Genomic DNA, 16,662 nt, shown 5'->3' with positions numbered 1-16,662 from the left:
AAGAATCAGTCACACAAACGAAAAAGAATGAAAAAATGGAGGAAAATGTAAATTACCTTATTAAAAATAGTTGACTAAGGAAAATAGGTCCAGGAGAGAGACAATTTAAATATTATTGGTCTACTTGAAGACCATGATTTTAAAAAAAAGAGCTTGAATAGAATTATTCAAGAGATCATTAAGGAAAACTGGCATTATATGTTAGAATCAGAGGGTGAAATAGTCAATTAAAGAATCCAATGATCACCTCTGAAATGAGATCTCTTAGAACCTTATTCATAACTCCAGAACTCCAGAACTTTTATTAAAGCTTTTTATTTTTCAAAATATATGCATGGATAGTTCTGCCACCTTAGCCTTTACAAAACCTTGTATTCCAGTTCCCCCTTCTACTACTCCCCTTCCCTAGATGACAAGTAGTCCAATATATATTAAATATGGTAGAAATATATGTTAAATCCAATATATTCATACATAATTATACAATTATATTTCTGCACAAAAAATTAAATCAAACCAGAAAAAATGATGAAGAAAATAAAATGCAAACAAAAATAATAAAAAGGTGAAAATGCTCTGTTGTGATGGACACTCAATTCCCAAAGTCCTCTCTCTGGAGGTAGATGGCTCTTTTGATTCCAAGACCATTGGAACTGGTCCTAATCATCTCATTGTTTGAGAGCCACATCCTTCAGAACTGATCATCATATAATATTGCTATTTCTGTGTACAATGATCTCTTAGTATCAGTTTATGCAAGTCTCTCCAGGCTTCTCTGAAATCATCCTGCTGATCATTTCTTACAGAACAATGATACTGTATAACATTCATATATAACAATTAAGTCAGCCATTCTCCAATTGAGAGGGGCATCCATTCATTTTTAGTTTCTAGCCACTACAAAAAGGGCTGCCACAAACATTTTGGCACATAAGGGTCCCTTTCCCTTCTTTAAGATCTCTTTGGTATAATAAGCCCAGTAGAAACACTTCTGGGTCAGAGTATGCACAGTTTGATAACTTTCTTGAGCGTAGTTCCAAATTGTTCTCCAGAATGGCTGGATGCATTCACAATTCCACCAACAATGTATCAGTGTCCCAGTTGTCCCACATTCCCTGCAACATTCAACATCTTTTTCCTGTCATCCTGGCCAATCAGAGAGGTGTGTAGTGGTATCTCAGAGTTGTATTAATTTCTATTTCTCTGATAAATAATGATTTTGAGCATCTTTTCATATAGTTTCATATAGTTCCAATTTATTCATCTGAATATTGTCTATTCATAAGCTTTGACCATTTATCAATTGGAAAGGAATCAATTGATTTTTTATATATTAGACTCAATTCTCTCTATATTTTGGAAATGAGGCCTTTGTCAAAACCTTTGACTATAAAAAATGTTTTCCCAGTTTATTGCTTCCCTTCTAATCTTGCCTGCATTAGTTTTGCTTGTACAAAATCTTTTTAACTAGATATAATAAAATTTTTCTATTTTGTGATCAATAATGATTTCTAGTTCTTCTTTGGTCACAAATTCCTTATAAACTCCACTAGCTCCATATTATCTCCAAGGTCAGACATAAAACATCTCTTTGGTATTTTTATCCCTCTAGAAACATCCCTTTTTGAGTCTTCTTACATTTTAATTCATCTATATAATTCTACCCTGCAGATACATTTACCTTTTTGCTATTTTTTGTAAATATCTGCTTCCTGAATTTATACTAACTAATCTTCATACCAGAAATGTTCTCCTTTCTTAACTTCTGATTCTTGGCTTCCCTGGTATCCCTTAGGCTTGAACTCAAATCCTACCTTTTGCATGAGGCTTCTCCTACTCTTCTCTTACTCCAATATTAATGCCTTCACTCTAAGGCTGTTGTCACAATTTTGGATATATAACTATATTTATATTTTACAGTATATTCTCTTTCAAATTAAAGCATGAGCTCCTTGAGATCAGGGAATTATTTTTGTCTTTATTTCTATCTGTAATATAATTTATGCCCTATTATTAGAACTCAATAAATGCATTTTTTGGGATTATCACTTTATAAAGGCCATGATTGCCAGACTGTTGACAATTTTTGGATCTACACTAGTTAAACCATGAGCCTATAATGTATTAAATTTGGAAAACAAATCTGGCTGTAGTATACAACAGATTAGTTTGGGAAATTGAGAGAGGGGAGGTAAGAAAATAAGATATGAAGTACTTTCAATAACTTAGATAAGTGATAATAAGCCAAGTTAGATAACTGCTACTCTCTGTACATCAGATTCCATAGCTCATCTCTTTAGCCTTTGAATAGGTTGTACCTCATTCCTACAGCATTCTTTCTCCTCAATTCTGCTCCTAGAATGTTGTTTTTTTTTTTTTTTTTTTAAGAAGCCTTTTCTGTTTCCTCCAGTTATAAGTGTTTAATATTTAATTACTCTGATTTTTTTGGTATATATTAAGGAATGTTGAGTTGAATTTATACACACACACACATATATATACACATATACATATATATTCACTAGAGTGTTTATTCATTTATTTTATTTTGTGTATTACTCCTTTGCAACAGAAGATATGTTTCTTGAGGTCTAATTGTTCTTTTTCTTTGTATTATTGGCATCTTTCAAAGTGACTGATATAGAATAGGCACTTCATAGATGTTTGATGAGTTTAATTGAAAAAAAGCCATAAACCAGTGTGGTGTCAATGGGCTTTGGGAATAATTAATTTGACGGAATTTTCAAAGGAAAAAAATGACAAAACTTGGTGACTATAGAAGGTGAGAAAGGAGAAGGTATTAAATGTGTTCTGATTGACTGGGAATATGATAATGTGGCTAACAGAAATGAAAAAATAAATAAATGGAGAAATGGGTTGGGGGAAAGGTGATAAACTCAGTTTTAATTTTATTGAAGTTGAGATAATGGCAGTAAAAGTATTGCTAGTTTCTTTCCATTTATAGAAATTGCTGATGATCAGAGAATGAAAATTCTGGAGAGATGTTTACCACATATTTAGTTTTTTGGTGTTAGAAATAGTGCAAAAGTGAAAGGATGAGGTCAAAGTCTCAGAGAATTCCTTAATTTATGTATGTATAAGTGAGGTGTTTCTCTTTCCCTAAAATTTATCAACTTACTGATAAAAGCTGTTGGATCAATGTTGTGAATGGATAAAAAGAAAAAATAAAATTATATCTAATATTTATGAATTTTCATGCTACAAGAAAATATATCCCCAGAAACTGTACTTATTGCTTTGGAGTAGGGAATGCTCTTTGGGGATACCTAGCCAATCATTCTAAAGTATCTTCATTGAGAGTCCTGGAAAGATGCTAGGAGCAGTAAAGCAAAACAGGTGTGTTTCTAAATGCATATTTGATGTGTCTCTAGTTTCTAGGAAATGTGATCATAACTGTCTCCTCATTCCACCTTTCTGTTTTTTATTGTTGAACAGTTGTCATCCATCTCTAAAAATAAGAACAAAGACATCAAATATTCTTTTAGAGATTGATTAATGAATTACAATTAGAAGATAGACAACTTCAACTTTGGATTCCCCTACAGAATGCTTCTGCTTTTCACTAGTTTGAGACAGAATGAAATGCATGGTTTTATGCCATGTTTACTTATCCCAGCCATAAAGTTTGACAGATGAGATCAAGGTTTTGAAAACCATTGTGACTAACCATGTTTCCTGTTTGATTATGCTCATTGAAAACCAAGGTAGAATCTCTCTCTGGATGAATTTTTGTTTTATTATCTTCTCAAGATAATCAAAAAGTTATGTCAGCCAGAATTCTGCAAAATAATTCTTTTGATTTTTAAGCTACTGGAACAGATTGTTCCACTGTTTATTATTACACATACAGGTAAACAATCTGTTTTGGTGACCTAAATGGTCCCTATTTAGCCATTAAAGAGTTGGCAGAGCCCAGGAACCATACTTTCTCTTTGATAGTTGTATTATAATATTTTATCAATTAAATCTCAGAATGTGCTACATTGGACTGCTAAAGCAAATCAAGATTTTGAGAGATAGATGTCATACAAGAATCAGAGATTTTTTTCTTCTCCATGAGAACTCCTTATATACAAAGTTTAATATTCTAATTCAATTAAATAACTAAGCATTTATCGTGCACTAGGCATTGTTTCAGTTTATGGAGCTATAAAGGCAAACATTTAATAACTTCCATCTTCAGGGAACTTATACTTTACTGGTAAGAATCTACTCTTTATTTGTATAAACAAATACAGAATAGATGCAAGGTAATTTGGGGAGCGGCATTAATAGCTCAGATCAATTAGGAAATATCTACTATAAGAAAGAGCAGCTGAATTGAACTTTGGTAGGAGCAAATTATTCCAAATGAAAGTGAGGGAAAAAAATCTAGGCATGAGGGTAGCCTGCACAAGGCATAGAAGTGGAAAAAAGACTTTCTTGCATAAAGAATTCAGTTTATTTAGTATATAGAGTTTATGATAGGCAGTATATGAGTGTGTAAGAGACAATAACATGAAAAATGCTAAATTGTTTAAATGGAAAGAAATACATCTGAAAAAATTATTTGGCTTTTCATACTTGATGGTGAATTTTTGTGTTCATTCTGAGTTCAGATTTATAATAATTTAAATTATAGATTTAGAGATGAAAGGGTTTGTAAATGTCTTCTAGTTTAATACTTTTATTTTATAGGTGAAATATTTGTGATATAGACAAGCAAAGTAGGTTATCCAAGCTCATACATAGAGATAATAAAAGGCATGCATTTGTACCCAGAAACTCTGAATTCATTTCCTAAATTCATCCTAATAAGTCATGTTATCCCCTGTCCCAGATTATATTAATATATACAAATTAGTCAAACAAAACTTGTTTGAATTAGTTAGTAAGGTCAAGATTTACCAACTCAGTGGTAAATTTAGTTAAACTGTTAATTGATCTGATTTTTTTGGACTATCTGATTACTTGATAAAATGAAGAAATAAACAAAGCCTTAATTGTCAGGTCTGGTGTCATGATTTATTATTAAGGAATTATCTAAAAATCCCTTTCAATTTTGATGATAGATGTTGGCCAAAAGGGAGAATATGAGCAGAATCTACAATGTTCTATTAGTTTACAGGTCCTTATAGTAAAATTGTTCAAGATCAGATGAGCCAACAGTAGCTGACTTGGAATAAAGATATATAACCTAGGACGAAAAGCAGAAACATACTTTGGGTAATGTTCAAAGAGAGATTTTGTAATATCTCTATAGATTTGCAAGATGGAGAGAGGACCTGTTTGTCCATTCATTTAAATAATACTGTATGGTAGAATTATCTTATAGCATAATTCTCTAGTTGATATACTCTAATGCAAGAATGTCATAAATTTATAAAGATACACTCAGTTTTGTGAAGATATTAAACTTTGAAGTTAAGTAAAGAATAGAATAGCACTATTAAGTAAAATAATAGAATAGAAATACTTCACATGTAATATGATTTTTGACATAGGAGATATCTTATTTGAAGAAAACCTTTAAGAAAATCTTTTGCTCTATCCAATCAAATATCTCTCAAATTTTTGCCCCAAAAGCACAGTTTATTCATTTATTAAACTTATTAATCAAGTGTATGATAATAATTATGTGATAAATTATGAAACAATGAATGCAAAAAGATACTTATTGGTCTACTAATGCTTTTTAACAAGGATTCCTTCAATAAATATATTCATTATTCACATAAAATGTGAAGTAGGTATATAATTTAGTTGTTTATTTTATTTCAGTTATATTTTTTAAAAAGTAACAATAAGGTATGATGTGTTTCCGTGTCTTATATATCTTTCTTTCCATCAGAAACTTTGTGTATTCTTCCTTCAATATATTCAGAACTATGCTAGCTTCAGAAAGTACTTTCTCTGTTTATACTTGATCTAGTCTTGATGACTCACTCATTTTTGTTATCTTTAATGCCACTTCCATTTCTTCTAGCCAAAAATTTCATTTTAAAATTTAAATGTATGATATCCATGTTGTTGATGTTAGATTGGTTTTAAAATCTTTTGAGATCTTTTACATATTTTTGTTTGTTTTCCTTCCTATTTTAGCCTTCAGATTGCCTTTGCTTGAGACTATTATTTAAATTCACTTTACTCTCCATGATTTTTATTTGTTTTATGTAATACCCCTGATAATCTTTATCATACATCTCCTTAAAGTTTACAAATAAGTATGTATTCTCAACCATTGTTACACCAGACTGTTATATCATTCCAAAATAAAACAAACATCATTTCATGCGACTTTAGGTCATGTTATACAGAAGTGATTATAATTACTCTCTGAAAATAATTATAGCATATGTACCAATATCTGGCAAAGAAGAAAAAAAAGAGCAAAATTTTATGAAGGACTTAAGACCATGCAAAGTAAATTAACATACACATTGATTCTTAGTGATTCCATTGCAATGTAATATTGAAACATCAGTTCTGGAAATAAGGGATGATAAAAGCTAAAACCTTACAGACTAGGGAAGGGAATAAGCATTTATATAACATCTATTATATTCAAGGAAGTATACTAAGCACTTTAAAATATTATCTCATTTGAGTCTCATAAAAACATCACAGGTGCTGTTATTATTGTCATTTTGCAGTTGAAAGAACTGAGACTTCTAGACTAAGTGACTTTCCCGTGGCCAGATAGCTAGTATGTGATTGAATCCATGACTTCTTGCCTACATGCCCAGCATTGTACTGACAACACTATACCTATTCAGAAATCCACACCTGCATGCAATGGTACTTAGACTCTTTTGGTCTTCCTGTTTTAGTAATTGAGTTTTATATATATATACATATATATATATATATATATATATACATATATATATATAATAGAATAGAATATATATGATATATATATAATTATATTATATTTACATATAATATAATTATATATATTATATATAATATATTATATATATATTTATATATATGTAAAGTCTGGATGAAATTGATATAATTAGAATAACGATCCTTTCTTCTATCCAGTTCCAATTTTGAAGGGTTAATTATTTGCTTAACATGGCCATATTTTATTTTAATTTCACAAAGGATTTTCTTATTTTTATTCAATTTTCAAGCTTTTTATTAATCTGGGTCTCTCAGCTATATCTCAGTTCTCCCCTTCCTTTTATGACAATATATGACAATTTGGAAACACAAAAATCTCTAAAGTCTAAAGCATTTGGATGAAATTAGGATAACGAAATTTATTAGGGGTCAATATTAGATTATATACTTAAAAGGAAAAAAAAAGTAAATTTCACTGGCACATAATGAGAGACATATAGGTAGGTAGATAGTTGTAAAGTTCTGTAGATTTTAGTATGTGACAAACTTAATAAAGGTATAGAAATATATACATTTCTATATGTATATATAGAAATATATATACATATACACACATATATATACACACACACACACACACACACACACACATATATATATATATATAATATACATATGGAATGTGTATATATGCATATTATAGAAAAATTAAAGCTGATGTTAACCTGTCTTTTAATAATGAATTGTTATAAGGATCAGAGAAATAAAGATGCCAATTCATTTATTGTGCCAAGATCATAATGTATTAAAAGAATTGTGTTCACTTCTGGGAAAATTATTTTAGCAAAGTCTTATACAAATTAAAACATATTAAGATGAAGTTGATGTCATGATATCATGCCCATGAAATCAGATTTTATATCAACTTTTATTATTTGATTTCAAAGACTAGAAGTCAGAAAAGTAGAAATGAAAATAAAATATATTTGAATCAAAGGTAAATTAATTTTAAATTATATCTGTCCAAAAGTAGAGTAGAATACTGAGTCTTTCTTCACTCACATGACATTTTTGAACAAAAAAATGAGGATATCATCAAGGAGATTCTTGTTTAAATATGGGTTGAGGTAAATGGTTTCAGAAGTCACTTTCAGCTCACAAACTTTATCTTGATGTGTTGATTGTTTAAACTAGACCCCCAAATCCCTTAATATGGGAAGATCTCCTTAGTGGTGGAGATCAGTATTTCATTCTTGTTTTAAAAAAATGGTGGAGTTGGAAAAAAAAAAGCAAGGTTCTACAGTCACTTTGGACACTTCTAGCTTCATCTTTGAAAGAGAAAATGGACTTCCAGCCAAGATGGCTGCATGGAGGCAGACAACTGCTTGAGCTCCCTCTTTTCTGTCAGGACTTACTTCATGACAAGCCTCAGAGTTAATGCTTGACCAGAAAAGGAACCCACAAATACTCACCAACAGAAGACATCCTTGAAATTCGCCAGAGAATGTCTGTGTTTGCTCAGGGGAGGGTCAAACAGACTGGGCTCAGATTGAGGGCAGGCAAGCCAGAGCAAGACAGGCAACTCACACAGCTCAAACCAGAGGGGGGGAGGGGTACAATCTCTGCCGTTTCTGTAAAAAGACTTTTACCCCAGTGTGGATATTCTATCTTGACAGAAAGCCAGAAGCAGCAGAGAGGGTGTAAACACCAGAGGTGAAGATTAAAACCCTGGAAAGCTAGCATCTCTCAGAACCCGGCCACCCCCAACCCCCACCTGGAGTGACTCCAAGTTCTCAGAGCCTCAGAGTGCAGACTCAGAGCAGCCATCACTGTCCTGTTAGTGGCTCTCTGCTGCCCTACCCCCAATCTGTAGAGGAAGCCCATTAACGCCATCCAGCCCCATCCCCCCAAAAAAACAGACCAATTGTTTCTCTTGTAAATTTGTTTTCTTCAATTCCCTCTCTGACAAAATGAACAAAAAATTCAAAAGGGCTCTAACCATTGATAGCTTCTGTATGGAGAGAGAGCGGATTTCAAATACTGAGGAGACTAAAAACAGACTGTCCCCAGAGGAATCCCCTAAGGGGGATATGATCTGCTCCTCAATACATAAGACTCTCATAGAGGAAATCAAAAAGGCTCTCACAAGAGAGGTAGAAGAGAAATTGGAAAAGGAAAAGGAAGCTTGGAAAGAGAACCTGGAGAAGTCATCCAGAGTGGATAAAGAGATCAAATCTTTGAGAAACAAAATTAGTGAATTGGAAAAGGTAAACAACTCCAAGGAAAACAGGATTAGTGAATTGGAAAAGGTAAACAACTCCAAAGAAAACAGGATTAGTGAGCTGGATAAAGAAATCAGCTCTCTAAAAAATAAAATGGATAAAATGGAAAAAAATTCCATAGAAGAAAAAAACTCACTTAAAAACACAATTGGACAATTACAAAAAGATATAAAAAAGTGAGTGAAGAAAATACATCATTGAAAATTAGACTTGAACAAGTAGAAATGAATGACTCAAGGAGAACCAAGAAATAGTCAAGCAAAACCAGAGAAATGAAACAATTGAAAAGAATGTCAAGCACCTTATTAGAAAGACAACAGACCTGGAAAACAGATCCAGGAGAGACAATTTGAGAATAACCAGACTCCCTGAAAAATGTGAGGAAAAAAAGAGCTTGGACACAATTTACAAGGAAATTATCAAAGAGAACTGCCCAGACGTTTTGGAAACAGAGGGTAAAATAGACATTGAAAAAATTCATTGATCACCTACTGAAAGGGACCCTAAAATCAAAATACCAAGAAATATAGTGGCCAAGTTCTAGAACCATCAAACAAAGGAAAAAATATTGGAAGCTGCTAGAAAAAAGCAATTCAGATATGGAGGAGCCACAATAAGGATAACCCAGGATCTAGCAGCGTCCACATTAAAAGAACTAAGGGCCTGGATCATGATATTCCGAAAGGCTAAGGAACTTGGTATGCAGCCAATAATAACTTACCCAGCAAAAATGAGCATCCTTTTCAGGGAAGAAGATGGACATTTGACAAAATAAATGAATTCCATCTATTCTTGATGAAAAAAACCAGACCTACATAAAATGTTTGATCTTCAAATACAGAACTCAAGAGATTTCTAAAAAGGTTAAAAGAAATCTTGAGAACAATACTTCTGCCATAAAAATATGTAAAGAACATATGTATAATTTGTCCTAGAAACTGGAGGTGGAAAGGAAATTATATCATAAAAAAGTGTAAAGTGGTGGTACTACATCTCATGAAGAGGCAAAGGTAACCTATTATATCTGAGAGAAAAAAAGGAGGGAGATGAACATAGTGTGTATCAATAGACATTTGATTTATGGTGAAACTTCTTCCACTTCATTGAAAAAGGAGAGGGAAGGAGTAAGCTAAGGGGAAGGGAATACAGAAATTGTGAGGAAAAGGGGTAAATTAAGTGGAGGAACTTTAAGGTGGGGGAGGGATATTAAAAAGGGAGGGCTGTGAAAAGCAAGTGGTGTTCATAAGTTTAATACTGGGAAGGGGGGTAAGAGGGAAGGAAAGAGGAAAAGCATAAGCAGGGGTTAATAGGATGGCAAGCAATATAGAATTAGTCATTCTAACAATAAATGTGAATGGGGCAAACTGCCTCATAAAGAGGAAGCAGTTAGGAGACTGGATTAAAAGTCAGAATCCTGCTATATGTTGTTTACAGGAAACACACCTGAAACAGGGTCATACATTCAAACTAAAAGTAAAAGGGTGAAGCAGAATCTACTATGCTTCAGGCAAAGCCAAAAAAGCAGGGGTAGCCATCCTCATCTCAGATCAATCAAAAACAAAAATTGATCTAATTAAAAGAGATAAGGAAGGGCATTATATCCTGCTAAAGGGTAGCATCAATATCAATAATGAAGCAGTATCAATATTAAACATATATGCACCAAATTCTTAAAAGAGAAATTAAGAGATCTGCAAGAAGAAATAGACAGCAAAACTATAATAGTGGGAGATCTCAACCTTGCACTCTCAGAATTAGATAAATCAAGCCACAAAATAAATAAGAAAGAAGTCAAAGAGGTAAATAGAATACTAGAAAAGTTTGATATGATAGATCTTTGGTGAAAGCTAAATGGAGACAGAAAGGAGTATACTTTCTTCCCAGCAGTTCATGGAACCTATACAAAAATTGATCATATACTAGGGCATAAAAACCTCAAAATCAAATGCAGTAAGGCAGAAATAGTGAATGCATCCTTTTCAGACCACAATGCAATCAAAATTACATTTAATAAAAAGCCAAGGGAATATAGACCAAAAAATAATTGGAAACTAAATAATCTTCTTCTATAGAATGATTGGGTAAAATAACAAATCATAGACATAATTAATAACTTCACCCAAGAAAATGACAATAATGAGACATCATACCAAAATGTGTGGGATACAGCCAAAGAAGTAATAAGGGGAAATTTTATATCTCTACAGGCCTACTTGCATAAAATAGAGAAAGAGAGGGCCAAGGAATTGGGCTTACAACTAAAATTGCTAGAAAAGGAACAAATTAAAAACCCCCAGACAAACACATAACTTGAAATTCTAAAAATAAAAGTTGAGATTAATAAAATTGAAAATAAAAAACAAAACAAAACAAAACAAAAAAAAACTAGTGAATTAATTAATAAAACTAAGAGTTGGTTCTATGAAAAAACCAATAAAATAGACAAACCCTTAGTAAACCTGATTAAAAAAAGGAAAGAGAAAAAGCAAATTGTTAGTCTTGAAAATGAAAAGGGAGAACTCACCACTAATGAAGAGGAAATTAGAACAATAGTTAGGAGCTACTTTGCTCAACTTTATCCAATAAATTCAATAACTTAAATGAAATGGAAGAATACCTTCAAAATATAGCTTGCCCAGATTAACAGAGGAAGAAGTAAGTAATCTAAATAGTCCCATCTCAGAAAAAGAAATAGAACAAGCTATTAACCAACTCCCTAAGAAAAAATCCCCTGGATCAGATGGATTAATATGTGAATTCTACCAAACATTTAAAGAACAGCTAACTCCAATGCCATATAAAATATTTGAAAAAATAGGGATTGAAGGAATCCTACCAAATTCCTTTTATGACACAGACATGGTCCTGATACCTAAACCAGGTAGATCACAAACTGAGAAAGAAAACTATAGTCCAATTTCCCTAATGAATATTGATGCTAAAATCTTAAATAAGATATTAGCAAAAAGACTTCAGAAAATCATCCCCAGAATAATACACTATGACCAAGTGGGATTTATACCAGGAATGTAGGGCTGGTTTAATATTAGGAAAACTATTAGTATAATTGACCATATTAATAATCAAATTAATAAAAACCGTATGATCATCTCAATAGATGCAGAAAAAGCATTTGATAAAATCCAACATCCATTCCTAATAAAAAAGCTTGAAGGAATAAATGGACTATTCCTTAAAATAATAACGAGCATATATTTAAAACCTTCAGTAAACATCATGTGTAATGGCGATAAACTAGAACCTTTCCCTGTAAAATCAGGAGTGAAACAAGGTTGCCCACTACCAACATTACTATTCAATATAGTACTAGAAAAGCTAGCCTCGGCAATAAGAGACGAGAAAGAGATTCAAGGAATTAGAGTAAGAAATGAGGAAATCCAACTATCATTCTTTACAGATGACATGATCGTATACTTAGAGAACCCGAAAGACTCTGCTAAAAAGCTATTAGAAATAATTCAGAATTTTAGCAAAGTAGCAGGATACAAAATGAATCCACATAAATCCTCAGCATTTTTATACATTACCAACACAATCCAACAGCAAGAGATACAAAGAGAAATTCCATTCAAAATAATGATCTATAGTATAAAATATTTGGGAATATATCTACCAAAGGAAAGTCAGGAAGTATATGAGCAAAATTATGAAACACTTGCCACAAAAATAAAGTCAGATTTAAATAATTGGAAAGACATTCAGTGTTCTTGGATAGGCCGAGCGAATATAATTAAGATGACAATACTCCCTAAACTAATCTATTTATTTAGTGCTATACCAATCAGACTCCCAAGAAACTATTTTAATGACCTAGAAAAAATAACAACAGAATTCATATGGAACAACAAAAAGTCGAGAATTTCAAGGGAAGTAATGAAAAAAAAAATTAAATGAAGGTGGTCTAGCTGTACCTGAACTAGAACTATATTATAAAGCAGCAGTCAGCAAAACCATTTGGTATTGGCTAATAAATAGACTAGTTGATCAGTGGCATAGGTTAGGTTCACAGGGCAAGATAGTGAATAAAAATAGCAATCTAGTGTTTGACAAACCCAAAGATCCCAACTTTTGGGATAAGAATTCATTATTTGACAAAAACTGCTGGGAAAACTGGAAATTAGTATGGCAGAAACTAGGCATGGACCCACATTTAACACCACATAATAAGATTAGATCTAAATGGGTCCAAGATTGAGGCATAAAGAACAAAATCATAAATAAATTGGAGGAACATGGGATGGTTTACCTCTCAGACTTGTGGAGGAGGAAGGAGTTTGTGTCCAAGGGAAAACTAGAGACCATTATTGATCACAAAATAGAACATTTTGATTACACCAAATTAAAAAGTTTCTGCACAAACAAAACTAATGCAAACAAGATTAGAAGGGAAGTAACAAATTGGGAAAAAATTTTTACAGTTAAAGGTTCTGATAAAGGCCTCATCTCCAAAATATACAGATAATTGACTTTAATTTATAAGAAATCAAGCCATTCTCCAGTTGATAAATGGTCAAAGGATATGAACAGACAATTTTCAGATGATGAAATTAAAACTATTTCCACTCATATGAAAGAGTGTTCCAAATCACTATTGATCAGAGAAATGTAAATTAAGACAACTCTGAGATATCATTACACACCTGTCAGATTAGCTAAGATGACAGGAACAAATAATGATGAATGTTGGAGGGGCTGTGGGAATACTGGGACACTGATGCATTGTTGGTGGAGTTGTGAAAGAATCCAACCATTTTGGATAGTAATCTGGAATTATGCCCAAAAAGTTATCAAAATGTGCATACCATTTGACCCAGCCATACTTCTACTGGGCTTATATCCCAAGTAAATACTAAAGAAGGGAAAGGGACCTGTATGTGCCAAAATGTTTGTGGCAGCCCTTTTCATAGTGGCTAGAAACTGGAAAATGAATGGATGTCCATCAATTGGAGAATGGTTGAGTAAATTATGGTATATGAATGTTATGGACTATTATTGTTCTGTAAGAAATGACCAACAGGAGAAATACAGAGAGGCTTGGAGAGACTTACATCAACTGATGCTGAGTGAAACGAGCAGAACTATGATCATTATACACTTCAACAATGATACTGTATGAGGATGTATTCTGATGGAAGTGGATATCTTCAACATAGAGAAGTGCTAATCCAATTCCAATTGATCAATGATGGACAGAATCAGCTACATCCAGAAAAGGAACACCGGGAAATGAATCTAAACTGTGAGCATTGTTTTTTGTTGTTGTTTTTTTGTTTTGTTTTGTTTTGTTTTTCCTCTTCCCAGATTATTTTTACCTTCCGAATACAATCCTTCCTTTGCAACAACAGAAACAACAAAATTCAGTTCTGCACATATATATTGTACCTAGGATATACTATAAGATATTTAATATGTATGGGAATGCCTGCCATCTAGGAGAGGGGTTGGAAGGAAGGAGGGGAAAAACTTGGAACAGAAGGGAGTACATGGGATAATGTTGTAAAAAAAATTACCTACACATATGTACTGTCAAAGAAAATGTTATAATTATAAAAATTAGTAAAAAACAAAAAAATATTAAAAAAAAAGAAATAGAAAATGGAAGATGTCAACTTTCCTTCACATTGCTGAAAGGAAATCAGTAAGAAGAAACTATGAAATGAATCACCAGTCTCTTTCATGACTCTAGGTTCATTTTGCTAGATATTTTTGGACATTCTCCTAAAGATTCTCATTTGGTTGAGTTGAGTTATTTTACTTCAAATGGGAGAGTTCCTTTATTTTCTGATACATATTCACCCATGCATACTTTCTTCAATTTCTGTTTTGTTTTCAGCTTAGATGAATGCATTTCTTTTCTTCTTTCTATGTATGTTCACTGTGAAATAAATAGTTGATGGGAAGACTTGGGTTTAAAACTTGGGGCCTTTCTTTCCCTAATTAATAATTAGAATTGGAATTTAGTTTAAATTTGAAAAAACCTATCTCTTGTCCCCAGATTAACAATATTATGGAGAGCATAGTGGTCAAGATTCTGACTCCAACCTTCTGCTTCTCACCACCTAAAATGAATTAAAGACTTACTTTAGAAAAGTTGGGAGGGGAGCAGAGCCAAGATGGTGGAGAAGGCACATGTGACTTTCTGAACCTCTCTTATACTTTAACTACCAATTATTAAATTCAGCCTCAAAAATAGCGCTGACTGGTGAAATTCACGAAGATTGGAAGTGCAACAACTCACCAGCTGAAGATAATCTGGAAGATTGACAGAAAAAGGTTGTCCTGAGTGGCACAAAAAGACCAGTGCAGGCAGGGATAGAACCAGAGGCTGGCATTTGGAGCAAACAGGGAGTGGGGGCAGCCTTTCTGGTTGAATAGTTTACAAAGACCTCTTTGCCATAGACTGATTGTTTTGCTTTGGTTGTGGAGTAGTGGACCAGCAGAGAAATTAGAGCCTAGGGTAGAGGGTACTCTGAAGGACTCCAGGTCCTTACAGGATCTGGTTGTGCCCATCCAGGATTGGAAGTGACTCAGTGCAGACCATAACACAGCTCTACAGTGGCATTCTGCAGCTAGGGGCTTTTGCAGGGGGCAGTCACAAATCTGCACAGCAGGGGGCACAGCCCAGGGCAGCCTCTAATCTACACAGTAGGGGGCTCAGCCTGGGGCAGTGCAATTTTCCCAGCTCAACTACACTCCCGAGCAAAGACACTTCTGGTGCCATGAGGGATAGGGCAACTGCTAATACCCAACTAAAACCCAACTGTGGGGGGCAGTGATACTTTCGGTGCTCAGCCTCTACCTCCAAGACAGTTGGTAATCCTCTCAGCAGGGCTCCTCACAGGGCACTTCCACAACTCGGCCTGTGATAGCCTAGCCTACTCACTTTCAATGTGGAGCTTTTCTAAGACCACTTCTGAAGTTTGGCCACTCTTTGCAGCCCACTGACAGGACAGCTACTGTCCATATACTATCCCTGCTCTGCAGAGGAAGCTGGTAACCTCTTTGCCCTGAAGGAAGACCTTAAAGGATTTAAAAAATGAGTAAAAAATCAAAAGGATGATTAATAGCTTCTATATAGAAAGAGAACAGGTTTCCAACCCCAAGGAGACTAATAGCAGACAGTCTCCAGACTATATCCCAAAGGAGGATGAAACCTGGTCCCTAACACAAAAGGCTCTCCTAGAAGAATTTTTAAAGAAATCTTAAAAGAAAACTAAAAGAAAAATGGGGACAGGAAAGAGAAGCTATGCAAGGGAGTAACAACTTCCTGAAATGTGAATTGGAAAAAGTAGAAAATTCCCAGGAAGTGCAGGGAAACAGAATTTGTGAATTGGAAAAGGTAAAGAATTCCAAAGAATGCAGTATTTCTGAATGGGAAAAAGAAAATAACTCAGTAAAAAATAGTGAAATGGAAAAACATTCCACAGAGCAAAACAACTCATTTAAAACCACAATTGGACATATACAAAACAGAAGTTAAAAAAGCTAATGAAGAAAATAATTCATT

Source organism: Sminthopsis crassicaudata, chromosome 4, assembly GCF_048593235.1.
Source record: "Sminthopsis crassicaudata isolate SCR6 chromosome 4, ASM4859323v1, whole genome shotgun sequence".
In the NCBI taxonomy this organism is placed as follows: Eukaryota; Metazoa; Chordata; class Mammalia; order Dasyuromorphia; family Dasyuridae; genus Sminthopsis; species Sminthopsis crassicaudata.
Note: the sequence above shows the minus strand (reverse complement) of the source record.